Source organism: Malaclemys terrapin, chromosome 1 (assembly GCF_027887155.1).
Source record: "Malaclemys terrapin pileata isolate rMalTer1 chromosome 1, rMalTer1.hap1, whole genome shotgun sequence".
Lineage (NCBI taxonomy): Eukaryota > Metazoa > Chordata > Testudines > Emydidae > Malaclemys > Malaclemys terrapin.
Window position 1 is genome coordinate 48,902,394 of NC_071505.1, and position 15,095 is coordinate 48,917,488.

The window sequence follows — 15,095 nt, forward strand, 5'->3', positions numbered from 1 at the left end:
GCCATTATTTACTTAGGGCATCTCTGAAAAGCTGGTCATCCTGAAAATGCACAGTTGTCGCCAGTTTCTTTGTTTGGGTTTCTGCTTGCAAGTAGCCATGGCAGTGAACACCTCAGACCTTTCAGAAAAGGGTATGTGTCCATGGAAACATATGAGACAAAGGTCATAGCAATTAATGTTTTTATTCAGTATAAAGACCACTTGTTTGTTCATCCGTGCAGGGTAGCATCAATATTTGAAAACTGGATCAGATATGTTTTGTTATTCTGATACTTACATAAGTTCAGTCCCCTCCTCAAAAGAGCTTATAAACTAAGAGACAAGTAGGAGAGAATGGGGTCGAAGACAGAGATAAATCATGCTACCTATCCATCCATCTATCGATAAAATTTCAAATACCTCCAGCTACCCATCTACTGGCTAAATTCTTGTGGAGATCAACGCAGAAGAGGCCTTGAAGAAGGATTTGAAGGTTAATGGGATAGTAAGTCCTTAGTATGGAACACTTATAGTGTTTGGCAACTGCATACTTCTGTTGAACTTATTATACTCTTTTCATTTTAAAAACCGTAATGTCACAGGATCACTGGTATATATATTTTTTCTCAATCTTATTTGATTATAAACTATTAAAAACATTTTGAAATATTGTTTTATTTAGATTAGAAGATGCAGTTAAAAAAATACTTGTCAATGCCAAAATTCACAATATATTTATGCACTCTGGGTTCTTGGATCTCAGTGCTTGAGACTGGTTACATTTATGGTTAGCATTTTATCCAACTTTTCAAAAAAAGACACCCAAAATTTACAATCATATAATAAGTTCCAAGAAAAAGACAAGACGAGAATCTCCATATATCAGAATATTTAGAAAAACAAGATAAAACATCATAGATACAATAGAAAACATCCACACACAAAAACAAACCTCTTAGGTTAACAAAACATCCAAAGGCACAAACTTTGCAATTTGACATATAAAGGGAATAGCTCAACTGGAATCAATTTGCCATCTAAATATGTCTCAAAATGGAATGGCTACTTTTGATTTATTTTAGAAGATAAAACTGTAAGTCAGTAGAAACTGCACTGAAAATTAGATTCTATTAAGGTTTTTATTGGCCACCTGTAGTTTTCTGAATGGTAGATAATATAAATCTTACTAGAGACTTAAAATAACAGACCAAATGGAATGGTCTGTTACTGGGCACACCAGGAATGAATTTGGCCTATTATGTTTAAAATCCTGCAAAAGGAGAATGGATAAACATGATAAACTCTCTTACACTTATGCAGTCTCATTTCCAACATTTAGCGTCAAAATTTGGAGGCCTCAGATAGAAGTAGGCAATTTACTGAATTTATTTCATTAATAAAATTTAAAAACAAAAATCACTAACAATATCAAGCTAATTAGACTCCATGCTTTAGAATCTCTCTTCATTCTCTGCATAATCCCTACCATTTCTAGCAAAAACTTGAGACAATAAATAAGCCTTATACTGCACCCTGACAGTCAACAGATTTTGATGGAATAGTGAGGGAAATGAGTCAGTAAAGCTTGCTGGCATGCAGTTTTTTGCAGGATTGGGACCAAATTTCTTCTTCCACATATGTCTTTCTGTTTTGGATTATGTTTCCCAATACATATTAGCTTGTTTTTTCAAAGACAAACCTCATTTTGTTTGCAATGTTGTTGTCACCATGATGGTCCCAAGATACAAGAGATGCAAGGTGGTTGAGGTAGTATTTTTTATTGGACCAACTTCTGTTGGTGGAAGAGACAAGCTTTTGAGCTTTGCAGAGCTCTTCTTTAGGTCTGGAAAAGGTAACCAGGGCTTTAATGTAGTTTAACTAATGCACTTCCAATTGACACCTTTAGTTAATTCGGATTAACTTTCCTGGATGTCCCCACATAGACAAACCCTACATCCCTTTATATAACTAATCTGTCTCAAGAAGTATTTGCAGTTCCTCCCAATTTAGTATCCTAAGTGTATGTCTACAATTAAACCACTGCAGCTGCACCACTGTAGTGCTTCAGTGTAGACACTTGCTACAGTGATGGGAGGGGTTCTCTCATAAAAGAATTCTTTCGTTGACTTCGCACTATACACACCATTTTTCATACTCCGGAGAGACATAGCTATGCCAATGTAAATTCCCAGAGCTGACCAGCCATAAGATGCTATTTACTCACTCTTCAAGTTCATAAAAAGTTAAATAAAAACAGTACTAAAACCAGTCCCTGCAAAATCTTTAACTGATCTGGACTATTTCAGCTCACAATTGATTTTATACTACAATTGAAGGAGCTATACAGTTTTGCTGTGTGGCATTGTTTATGAAATGTGACTTAGCAACCCAAGCCAAATTTAGAAGCATCCTTCTTAACAAAAAATAAGAATTTGCAATTGTAAATAAAAAGAAAAAAGCCTACAAATGCAGAGCTCTGCACTGCACTGCAGTAACCAACTTCAGGTGCAGTTTATTTCCCAGTTGCCTGGCTAATGAAGAGTAAACAATTTCTACAGGCAATGGAGGTAATGGGGAGTGTACTTTTATTAAAAGGAATACGGTGCTTGTGAAAGTTGTCACACTGACAAAACTAGAAAGTGAAATCCACTATTTATCCACAGAGCAGGTGTATCAGGGCAGAGGCAATAGAAGTCTCCCTAAACTATACTACCAATTTGTCTCATTAATGGATGGAAGCAGCCACCCTCCAAGCCTACTCATATCTTGGCTTCTCAGCTAACACAGGTAACAAGTGTGCCAATTAGGGATGGAGTTTACTGTGATGTGAATACTGTGATGAAACTTTAAAAGTTTGACAGTTCCTGTTAAGAGGTTTCCTTCAAGAATGTGGAATAGAGTGCAGGCAAGCTACCAAATCATTTCTATTTCTGATCCCAAGATGGGAGAAATTTGGAAATACAAATTGTATGCTTTCTTATATGGTTGGTTTGTCTATTACTTTAAACTAAAACATTCAGTGAAGGCTTTAAGAAACAGTGTTACTGGAGGGTAACTAATGTAATGCTTATTTTTTAAAAAAGGCTCAAGGTGCAATCCTAGCAATTAGTGGGCTGATAAACCTAACTTCAGTACTGATGAAACAACAGTAAAGAGTAGAACTATCACACATAAATAAACATGATATGTTGTGGGAGAATCAATACAGCTTTTGTAAAGGGAACTCATGCCTCATCAGTCTATTAGAATTCTTTGAGGGTGTCGATAAGCATGTGGACAAGGGTGATCCAGTGGATGCAGTGCATTTGGACTTTCAAAAAAGCTTTTGACAAGGTACCACACCAAAGGCTCTTAAGCGAAGTAAGCAGTCATGGGATCAGAGGAAAAGGGTAGGAATACATAGTTTTCACAGGGGAGAGAGGTAAATAGTGGCCAAGGATCTGTACTGGGAACAGTGCTGTTAAACACATTCATAAATAATCTGGAAAGGGGGGTGAACAGTGAGGGGAGTGAACATTTGCACACAATATAAAATAGCTCAAGATAATAAGTCCAAAGCTTGCTGTGAAGAGTTACAAACAATTTCACTAAACTGGGTGACGGGACAAACAAAATGGCATATCAAATTCAGTGTTGATAAGTGCCAAGTAATGCGCATTGGAAAACATAATCCCAAGTAAAGAAAGGGCTGGCATAGACTTGGGGAGATTATTTGTGTGTCAGAGAAGTTTCACTTGAAGTTTCAAGTCCTTCTGGCAGACATCTTCCACAAAGCCAATGCCTGAGACAATGCCTCAGAAACACTATGCCTCTGTAGAGAGACAGCTCTATCAGAAAGCAGCCTTCCTTCTCAGTGGAAGGAGAAGGCATCTCTTGCAAAAGTAATCTTTCCTTTATGTCAGGAATGGATGAGCAGTTGTTTCTTGTTCAGAGAAATGGAGAAAAGAAACATCAACACTAGAGTAGGGTCTATGAACTTATTCTCCTTAATGTTAAATAAGTTTCAGCCAAAAATGTCTGATTAGACACTAGTAACTCCCACACATACAGTGTTTCTTCAACAAAGAAATGAAAATTAGTGTCCCACTGAAAAAATCATACAGAACATGGCTGTCTGATGGCCTTTTTGAAACTGAAACACTGTTTTGGGATAACATTCTGAAGGTCCTTAGAATGTGCAGGACTGCCATCACCTATAAAATGTTTCTATTTAGTTACTGTCCTGAGTCATGGGCTCCTCAACCACTTATGTGGTACTACAGTTTATGCTGATGAAATTCATAAGATCGTCCAGGCTGCCACTAAACCAAGGATACTCTGTTGTTTCCCATCTTGATGAAAGATGTAAGTCTCCGTGCTTCTCACTCTATTGAAAGCATATGGGAACTATGGGAACTAGAAATATTTTAATTACATTTATTTTGTTGCTGCCCTCAAACCCAACTTTCCTAGGATAGAATCATAGAAATGTAGTGCTGGAAGGGATCTTAGAAGGTCATCAGGTCCATCCCCCTTGCTCTTTTGCAGGGCCAAGTAAACCTAGACCATCCCTGACAGGTGTTTATCCAACCTGTTTTCAAAAACTTCCAGTAATGGAAATTCCACCTCTCTTGAAAACCTATTACAGTGCTTAGCTAGCCTTACAATTTGAAAGTTTTTCCTAATGTCTAACCTAAATCTCCCTTGCTGCAAATTAAACCCATTACTTCTTGTCCTACCTTCAGTGGACATGAAGAACAATTGATCACCATCCTTTTTATAACAGCTTTTAACATATTTGAAGACTCTTATCAGGTCCTCCCTCAGTCTTCTTTTCTCAAGACTGAACATATCCAGCTTTTTTTCTTTTTAAACTTTCTTCACAGGCCAGGTTTTCTAAACCTTTTATCATTTTGGTTGCTTTCCTCTGGATCCTCTTGAATTTGTCCACGTCCTTCCTAAAGCATGTCCCAAGCTGTCTATTAGCTAACTATTGGTTCTAATAACTTGTTTCCATCAGATATACAACGTTCTAGATCCTGTCCTACGATAACAAGACATTTCTCAGTTGAGTTGTGTCTGGCATGAAGCTATGCGCAACAGGCAGCACAATGAGCTGTAGGGAAACACAAACTCAGTCTCTATTTTCACTGAAGTCTGAGGCAGCTTCTGAGACACTCCAATAAGGACAGAATTCTTTGTAATTGTTTTTTCCACTCTGCCCACTCTCCACCATTTTCCCCTCTAACTTTTCAATGGATTTCTTCTCAATCACACACTGAGGTGTAGGTGGTGTGACCCAGTGTTTGGAGCAGGAGTCTGGCCTAGTAGTCACAGCCAAATCAAAGGGCAAAACCAAAGGCGTGGTCAGGAGAAAAGCCAGTATCAGAGTCAGGAATTAGGAGTGCAGAGGTAGACAGGGACTACTGTTGGAAAGAAACAGACAAGGATTGGAGAACAGCTGGACACAAGTAGGTCTAGCACAGCTTCAGAGTTGAACACCTTTAACAGTTAATGTGCCCCTATTACTACAGCGCTTAAATGGTGATCTGTTGGCTCTTCTGACCAGTCAGGGAAAACAATAACTTAGTTAAGGTTTATTGGTCCCTGCTGAGCTCACTGGGTTGCTAGGTGACCAGGCCTGAAGGTAGCTGAGTTCCTGATACTCTCTGCCTCCTCGCTTCCCCCTTCACCATTATTTTACCTAAACAGAACTTTCACCCTAGAAAGAGGACATCTGAAATAAAGTTCAAGCTTTTACAGTATTAAAGTAAGATCATCTATACCCCATACTGATGTATGTAAGGGGAATTTAAAAGGAAAAATTATGTATATTATCTGAAATTTACTGTATAGGTTTAGTTGCAGTGTACACGCTCCAAAATAATTATAGTCCGAGCGTCACAATTATAACTAGACACAACTGTTACTTTTACATTTTGCTCAGATGGTATTAAGTCTTATACATTTAAAGAGCATTATTAAAATGTATTTATTCTTCAGTTATTTTTAATCATAACATTCAAATAAAGTTTGGGTCAAAATAAGTAACCTGGCCCAAGGGGCTAATTTGCAGTGAGGTCTTATTTCAGAGTTGCCTGATAACCTCATGAAGAAATAATTAGACCATTTAAAGTAACAAATTAAAGCCGATGCAATTAACAATAACCCTCATGATTACTTAATATTTTCTAAGATCTTTCTAGAAAGAAATGACAGAATTTTATGCTGAGAGATAAAATTCTATTCATGTGGAGAAGAGAATTACATATGTTTACCATATTAAACAGGGCAGGCAAGAATTCAGATGTAGTAAAAGGATATTAATAAATCATTATTAGGGAGTATTGCTGAAGTAAAACACCCACCCTGTCATTTGGCTCTTTTAGGTCAGTAATGATGATCAGCAACTGAATTTGAAATTCCTAAATTTCTGCCCTTAGTGAGCAAATCAAAATTAGTTTGAATTTTCCTTTTAAAATTATGCAATCTTACAATAATGTAAATTAATTTAAATAATCACTGTGTGAGAGAAAGAAACGTAAAAAGAAAGACTGGCTGCTGTGGACGAATCTTTAGAGAAACCTTTCAATAGACCAAAATAGAGCCATAAGTGAGCCCTAAAAAAACTGTGGTCTATGAACCACAAATAAGAAAGCTCAAAGATTCTATAATTCTATCTTTTCTCTTTCATGTAATATCAGTCTTGGTTCTGTAATGTTCTCAGAATATCACATAGCATAGTACAAAAGTTAGTCTAGGGACCAACAATGGCTTATTTTTTAAATTAAAAAAATATATACAATTTTGTACTGAGAATCTAAGGCAGCTTATGCTGTTATCAGGTCCTTGGTTACTATCATGATGCCTACAATTTGTCAACAATCCTCTGTCTTCCTTAAACTTCAAAGAAAAAACTTTAGGACAGGAAGCTTAATTCATAAATTCAGTCCCAATGTAAGCAAAGTTATATCTTGTCATGTCAGCTGCAGGTGAGACAAAAGGCCTGATCCTGCATCCTTTGAAATCACTGGCAAAATTCCCATCAACCTCAGTGGGGGCAGGATTTAGCTCACTGGGTTCAAATGAATTTCTTGTGAATTCAATGGCATAACTCACATTGGCTTCCATGGAACAGGATACAGCCCTTTAATTGAAACAGAGCCAGGAACCACCCACCACAACCACCACAAGTGATCACTACAGTACAAAGAATTTGAACAAAATGTACACACAGACACACCTACCCAGGCACCCTTAATTGAGAATTTTGCGAGCAGAGAATCCTGAAGATTTCTTAAAGCTACCGTGTGGTACTAAGTACAGTATCTCTCATGGATTATGCTTCCATACCTTTGTGGAACATTATATGACTAGAAGCTAGACCATGACAACATTGACTGACATTAGAAATACTCACTGTTTAAGACACACCACCACACATTTCTCACACATTGGAAAATACCAAAATTGTAGGTAGAAGGACACCTACCTATGCTGCTCTGATTAACATGTTAGTATCACAATAATCTAAAAATACCAGTTTGTGAACAAAGTACATTCCCTAATTTCTTGGACAGAAAGGAATTCTAAAAAACCAAACTAGGTGTAACTTGAAAATGTTCTCTGGTTTCGTATGATGAAAAACCCCCAAATAGAAGGGACTTTGAAAATTAACATTTGAAAAACTAGAAGAAACAGTTCTCAAATATTTGATATATGTGTTTACAAATGAAGTAATTAGTTGGCAAGATACAAATTCTGTTTACCAGAGGAAAACAGGAGAATACACAAAGTATGTACCGGTATGTAAACACTAAAACAGTGGATCTAACAAACACACATGCAAGTGGGCTTGAGGCAAAGATGACACTTAATTTGAAAGAAATTGCTCCAAACAAAAAAGTTCATTTTCATATACTGATCCTCTCTGCGCCCCACGCCCCTCCCCCCGATGCTATGGACAGTTGGGTTATCATCCTTAATAATTATAAATCACCATGGTAATCACAATTCCACCAACTTATTTCTCCTACATGAGTATACTTCAGCTTTTTTAAGTCACAGCAAAGAAACCGTTACCACAGTGAATGCTAGAGTCTATGGTAATAACCTTACAAATCTATAACTTTTAAGCCAAAATTACTAGACAATTAAGATAAGTAATTAACAACTGCTCACTTACTCCCATGCAAAATACTCAATTTACAGTGTCCGTGTTTTTTCATAGTAAGTAGACATTTGTAAAAATCTCTGAAGCATATTCTTTTTTAAATAAGTAGGTTCAGTTAAAGTTTCTGACAAATGTGTACCTGAGCCCCAACTGCTGTTTATGGTACTTGAGCAAAACCCTCTTTTCAGCCCACAGACTAATCATGTTATATGCCTGAGAGACCCACAGGTGTAGGAGACCCTAACTCCTCCTCTTCTGATGCCCAGGGTGGCAGCAAAGCTGAAGAAGTCCCCACAGCTGCTGTGCAGTTCCTCCCCTGCAATGCCATTGGTGGAAGAGGGCTGGTGGAATACCTGCAGTATAGCATAGGTTGCATGCATGCACACAGAGCAGTGGTGAGGACCCAGCAACACAGCCCCATATCTTGACACACAATACCCCAGACAATAGAACCAACCTAGATTCAGGGTTTTGGAATTTCCACAGCTCTTATTTAGCACATAGGATATCAACCTTTACTTTTATGCTCTCTCTTCAGAAATACCCTCTTTGTTTACTACCTTTTCAAAGCCAGACTTTCCTATTACACTCTGCCAGAGAGCACTTTGGGGCTCCAACCAACCATCACTTGACATTTTTCTTTTTCGCCTACCGATATTTTGCTAAAGATAAAGATGTTTCAGTGAAATATAGACTTCTTGTTCTCAGATGCTTTTACAAACTTCTGTCCAAGTTGGAATAAAGACATACACTTGACACTCAAATACCTTTACAATGCCCAACTTCTTACAGATTTGCAGAGCAGTAGATTGAGCCCCAATCTATTCTTGGAAGCTCCAATTTGCTGTTTATTGGAAATACAATAACACTGGTCTACAATTTTTGAGAAGTCGTCTGCTTCAGAGATAAAATGTGCTATTTATTATGTATTTTGATCTGCTGAATATGACAATTAAAACAACGGATTGGCTACTGTTTCTAAGATATTTAAGTTTTTACATTTTATGTCTATGTATATTGTGTAGATAGTAGAGTTTTAATCATAAATTGTAAACCTAGGTCTTTTCATGTGTTTATGGTTGCTTTACATGATAATATTTCACCTGTCCTGTTTATGTAACACTTTAAAAATCAGCAAAAGGGTTATATAAATAAAATTTATTATGAAACAAAAGGCAAAAAACTATTATGTACATAGTTTAGTCTTAGTCAGTGTCTACTCGGCGCTTCTTGGCTTGTCTCTTGTATTCATTAAATGGAACATCTCTTCTCACTGTCCAGCAATAGTCTGCAAGCATGGATGGGCTCCATTTACCCTGATACTGTTTCTCCATTGTTGCAATGTCCTGGTGAAATCGCTTGCCGTGCTCGTCACTCACTGCTCCACAGTTCGGTGGAAAAAAATCTAGATGAGAGTGCAAAAAATGTATCTTTAGTGACATGTTGCAACCAAGGCTTTTGTATGCCTTGAGGAGGTTTTCCACCAACAATCTGTAGTTGTCTGCCTTGTTGTTTCCGAGAAAATTTATTGCCACTAACTGGAAGGCTTTCCATGCTGTCTTTTCCTTGCCACGCAGTGCATGGTCAAATGCATCATCTCGAAGAAGTTCACGAATCTGAGGACCAACAAAGACACCTTCCTTTATCTTAGCTTCACTTAACCTTGGAAATTTTCCACGGAGGTACTTGAAAGCTGCTTGTGTTTTGTCAATGGCCTTGACAAAGTTCTTCATCAGACCCAGCTTGATGTGTAAGGGTGGTAACAAAATCTTCCTTGATTCAACAAGTGGTGGATGCTGAAGGCTTTTCCTCCCAGGCACCAATGACTGTCAGAGTGGCCAATCTTTCTTGATGTAGTGGGAATCTCTTGCGCGACTATCCCATTCGCAGAGAAAACAGCAGTACTTTGTGTATCCAATCTGCAGACCAAGCAAGAGAGCAACAACCTTCAAATTGCCACAAAGCTGCCACTGATGTTGGTCATAGTTTATGCACCTCAAAAGTTGTTTCATGTTGTCATAGGCTTCCTTCATATGGACTGCATGACCAACTGGAATTGATGGCAAAACATTGCCATTATGCAGTAAAACAGCTTTAAGACGCGTCTTCGATGAATCAATGAACAGTCTCCACTCATCTGGACCGTGAACGATGTTGAGGGCTGCCATCACACCATTGATGTTGTTGCAGGCTACAAGATCACCTTCCATGAAGAAGAATGGGACAAGATCCTTTTGACGGTCACGGAACATGGAAACCCTAACATCACCTGTCAGGAGATTCCACTGCTGTAGTCTGGAGGCCAACAGCTCTGCCTTACTCTTGGGTAGTTCCAAATCCCTGACAAGGTCATTCAGTTCACCTTGTGTTCTGAGGTGTGGTTCAGAGGAGGAGAATGGGAGAAAATGTGGGTCCTGTGCCATTGATGCTTCAGGACCAGAAGTTTCATCCTCTTCCTCTTCCTCGACTGACTCAAGTGAGAATGATACTGGTGCATCAGGAACCGGCAGTCCTTCTCCGTGGGGTACTGGGCGTATAGCTGATGGAATGTTTGAATAAGGCACAGTTCACTTTTTCTTCTTTGACACACCTTTCCCAACTGGAGGCACCATGCAGAAGTAACAATTGCTAGTATGATCTGTTGGCTCTTTCCAAAACATTGGCACTGCAAAAGGCATAGATTTCCTTTTCCTGTTCAACCACTGGCGAAGATTTGTTGCACAAGTATTGCAGCATATGTGTGGGGCCCACCTCTTGTCCTGATCTCCAATTTTGCAGCCAAAATAAAGGTGATAGGCTTTCTTAACCAGAGTGGTTATACTGCGCTTTTGTGATGCAAAAGTCACTTCACCACAAACATAGCAGAAGTTATCTGCACTGTTCACACAAATACGAGGCATCTCTGCTCACTTTGGCTAAACAGAAATGTGTCCCTTTGCAAACTCAAACACTGACAAATAAGAGAGCACGACACTGTATGATTTCTAGAGCTGATATAGGGCAATTTGTTCAGCAGAGTGATGTAAGCTTCGTTATGATTGCATCATCCATGACTTCTAGGAATAACATGATGCAATTCAGATCATGTATGACGCAATACCAGCTTCAGATTGCATCCTTCATTGTTTTGCCTAAAAAGCAAGTACTGTCCAAACCCAGTCATAGATTATATTCATAGATCCAGTCAAAGATGACTAAAATACATTTCTTGTTTAAATTGAGATCCCTTCCCTTTATAACTCACTTATCCTCCGCCATTCCCAAGTCAAGGGTCGTATATACTGACCCAATAGCATATCTTGAAAACTAGAGCCAATCAACAATTTTAAGCAACATTTTCGTTCTCAGTGACCCAGAATTAGTAAAGTTTGACTACATTTATTTCGGAAGCATTTTGGTTGTAGAGCAGTGTAATATCTGGAACTTTGGCAGATTTTTCATCAGCAAATCTTATCATTCTCTTTTAAAACTAGAGTAACAACAACTTTATTTAGAAACTGTCAGCAAATATGAGAGACTGACCATGTCAGAGTGTTACAGTCCCTATTTAAAAATACACATAGGAAGATTTCACAAATTTCTACAAAAACTTGAATATTTTCTACATTTTTTTTTCATTTTTCCTGGATTCTAACACTAACCCTATTTATAGGCTTCCTCCGCTATTAATTTAATTAGTAATTTGAACTTAACTGTGAATTTCAAAGAAAAACAAGTTAGTGTCATTTTTCAAACGTATGGTCAGTGCTAGTTTCACACCTGAAGATAATTATTCTGTTAATTTATGTGAATGAGGACAATAAATATTTATGTGATTTCTGTTCTCCCTCCACCTAAATAGCTATGTCCTTGAACTATGCTACATTTAAAAAAAAATTAACATTTTGTAAATCAACATTAGAATTTACTTATGCAGCATTTTTTTCAAAGTAACCAATAAAAAAGGTGACATTCATAATAGACTACAGAGAGAAATGCTCACTTTTCCAAAGTATGCATTCAATAAATTTTGGATTCAAAGTAGGATTAAACTACATGAAGAGAAGTTTGTGGGCTTTTATGCAGATGAAGAGAGTCTTTGAGGGAGTAGAAGGGAAAAAAATCAAACCGCATATTACCTTGAAATAGCGAAATGATAATTGTTTTTATTTTGAAGCATAGGATATTGTATTGGGGGAAAAACGGCTCTGGTAAAATGTTTCAGTGCCCATTGAAGTAAATAGGGTTTCTCTTTTCAGTAAACAGAGGAATAACTAATCTCTCTCCAGAATATAGCTGAATCTTTTCTGGTTTTGTTTTGTTTTTTAATTCTACTGGTGCTATTTGTGAGTTTTACCTTGTGTGACAGCAGACGAAAAATAAATTTAAAAAAGTTAAAAGGACAAAAACAAAATCAGTAAAAGAACATACTGTTAAGAAACAGTAATGTTTAAGAGAAAATCAAAGGAGGGGAGAGCAACTAAAAGACTGAAAAAAGATAAAGGGCAAAGGATTTAAAAATTAAACAGAAGGAAAAAGATTAAAGAAAGAAAGGCAAAAGGCAATGCAAAGGATTTAAGAAGCCAGTAAAAAGAAAAGACATTTAGTTATGAGAAAGGAATAGCAAGTACTAGAGGAAAATACTCAGAGGTAGTGAATTAAGAAATGGAAGAAGCAGCAAAGTTAAAAATTAATTAAAAACCAAGCAAAAAGTCAGAAAACTTATTTTTCTGCCCATTAGAAAAAAAAAGTCACTGGATCCAGTGCGTTTTTAAAAAATATCTAACCACCACCCATACGTAGAAGGTAATTCTGTCACTTATTGATATCTTTTAACAGGGGCGAATCTAAAATATGCAAGATGATCTAAGTATCACTATAATTAAGAACCTTGGTAATTCACCAGATGCCTATCTACACAAACTTTTGCACAAAGTTCAATATAGTAGTGTTAGTCTAATTAAGCAAAGTTGGGTTTGTTTGTTTTTTTACACAGGGTCCCACTTAATACTAAAAAAGTTTATGCGGAGTTTAAATAATTTATAAATGTACCCATAATATAAAGTGTGATCAACTTTAAAAACTGCCATATCATATAAGACAAATGGTTCACATTCATCTCCAGCAGGGACCAGTACTGCACACTACAAAGGAAGCTGTAAGAATCCCAACGTGGACACTGTGGAATAACAGGTCCATAAAGTCTTTTCCTAGCCCCAGGTAGTTAGTGGAAGGTTTTGCCGCACGGCATGATGGCTTATGGCTTTTTATTTATATTACGTGAGTGTGGGGTCCTAACTATTCACATAAACATGTCATCTAGTTTTTTTAAAACATGCTAAACTCTCAAGACCAATGATATTCTAGGACAGTGAGTTCCCACACTTAAACGTGCTGCCTAAAGAAGTACTTCCTTTTACCAGCAGCAAAGAGTCCTGTGGCACCTTATAGACTAACAGACCTATAGGAGCATGAGTTTTCGAGGGTAAATACCCACTTCTTCGGATGCATGTAGTGGAAATCTACAGAGGCAGGTATAAATATGCAAGCAAGAGTGAGTCAGGCTAGAGATAACAAGGTTAGTTCAATCAGGGAAGATGAGGCCCTCTTCTAGTAGTTGAGGTGTGAACACCAAGGGAGGAGAAACTGCTTTTGTAGTTGGCTAGCCATTTACAGTCTTTGTTTAATCCTGAGCTGATGGTGTCAAATTTGCAGATGAACTCAAGCTCAGCAGTTTCTCCTTAAAGTCTGGTCCTGAAGTTTTTTTGCAGCAGAATGGCTACTTTTAAATCTGCTATTGTGTGTCCAGGGAGTGTTGAAGTGTTCTCCTACAGGTTTTTGTATATTGCCATTCCTAATATCTGATTTGTGTCCATTTATCCTTTTACGTGGGGACTGTCCAGTTTAGCGGATGTACATAGCAGAGGGGCATTGCTGGCATATGATGGTGTATATTACATTGGTGGACGTGCAGGTGAATGAACCGGTGATGGTGTGGCTGATCTGGTTAGGTCCTGTGATGGTGTCGCTGGTGTAGATATGTGGGCAGAATTGGCATCGAGGTTTGTTGCATGGATTCCTTTTACCAGTCTCTCATTTATTGTCTTTCTATTTAATTGAATGCCCTCATGTTCCAGTTTTATGAGAAAGTAAATAGAGGCTCCCAATTTACCTTCTCTAAGCCATTCATTATTTTATATACCTCTTCTCATGTCACCTCTTATTTGTCCCTTCTCCAAACTATACAGACCTAATCTTCTTAATCTCTCCTTACATAATAGCATTTCGATGCCTCCAATCATTTTTCTTGCCCTTCAATGGATCTTTTCTATTTCTGCAATATTCTTTTAGAGATGAGGTGACTAGAACTGCACACAATATTCAAGCTGAGAGCATACCGTTGCTTTATATAATTGCATTCTAATATTTTCAGTATTATTCTTATGCTTTTCTTAATAAAACTTACATCTTCTTCACTCTTTTGACCATGACTGCACCTTGAGCAGATGCTTTCACTTAGCTGTCCAAAAGGACACCTATGGATTTTTCCTGAATAATTACAGTTAATTTGGAACCCAGAATGTAAATGAGTAGTTCAAAATGGTTCTTTTCCAACATGCATTACCTTACACTTATCAACACTGAATTTCACCTGCCATAGCATTGCACATTACTACTCTTGGTTGGCCTACATTATTTTGTACCAAAAATGTTATCACTTCTCTGTTTATCATTAATAATTATGTTAAATGCCAGTCTCAGCACAGATCTTTGGGAAATCATACTAATAATCATCTACGATTTGAACCATTTATTGCTCCTCTTTGTTTACATTCTCTTAACCAATTTGTAATCCAGAACTTTATCACTCACCCATGAGTATACAGTTTCCTTTTGAAATGCCAAATAAACTGTATCTATTGTTCTCCTATATCTACTATTTTACAGACACCCTCAAGAATTCTGCAAGATTCGAGAGGCATAA

General features: G+C 37.5%; 1 protein-coding gene across 8 annotated transcripts in view; it reads right to left on the reverse strand.

The window, feature by feature from the left end:
• The window catches only part of FOXP2 (forkhead box P2), a 593,826-nt gene that overhangs the window by 450,150 nt on the left and 128,581 nt on the right, over positions 1-15,095 (reverse strand). The window lies entirely within an intron of this gene.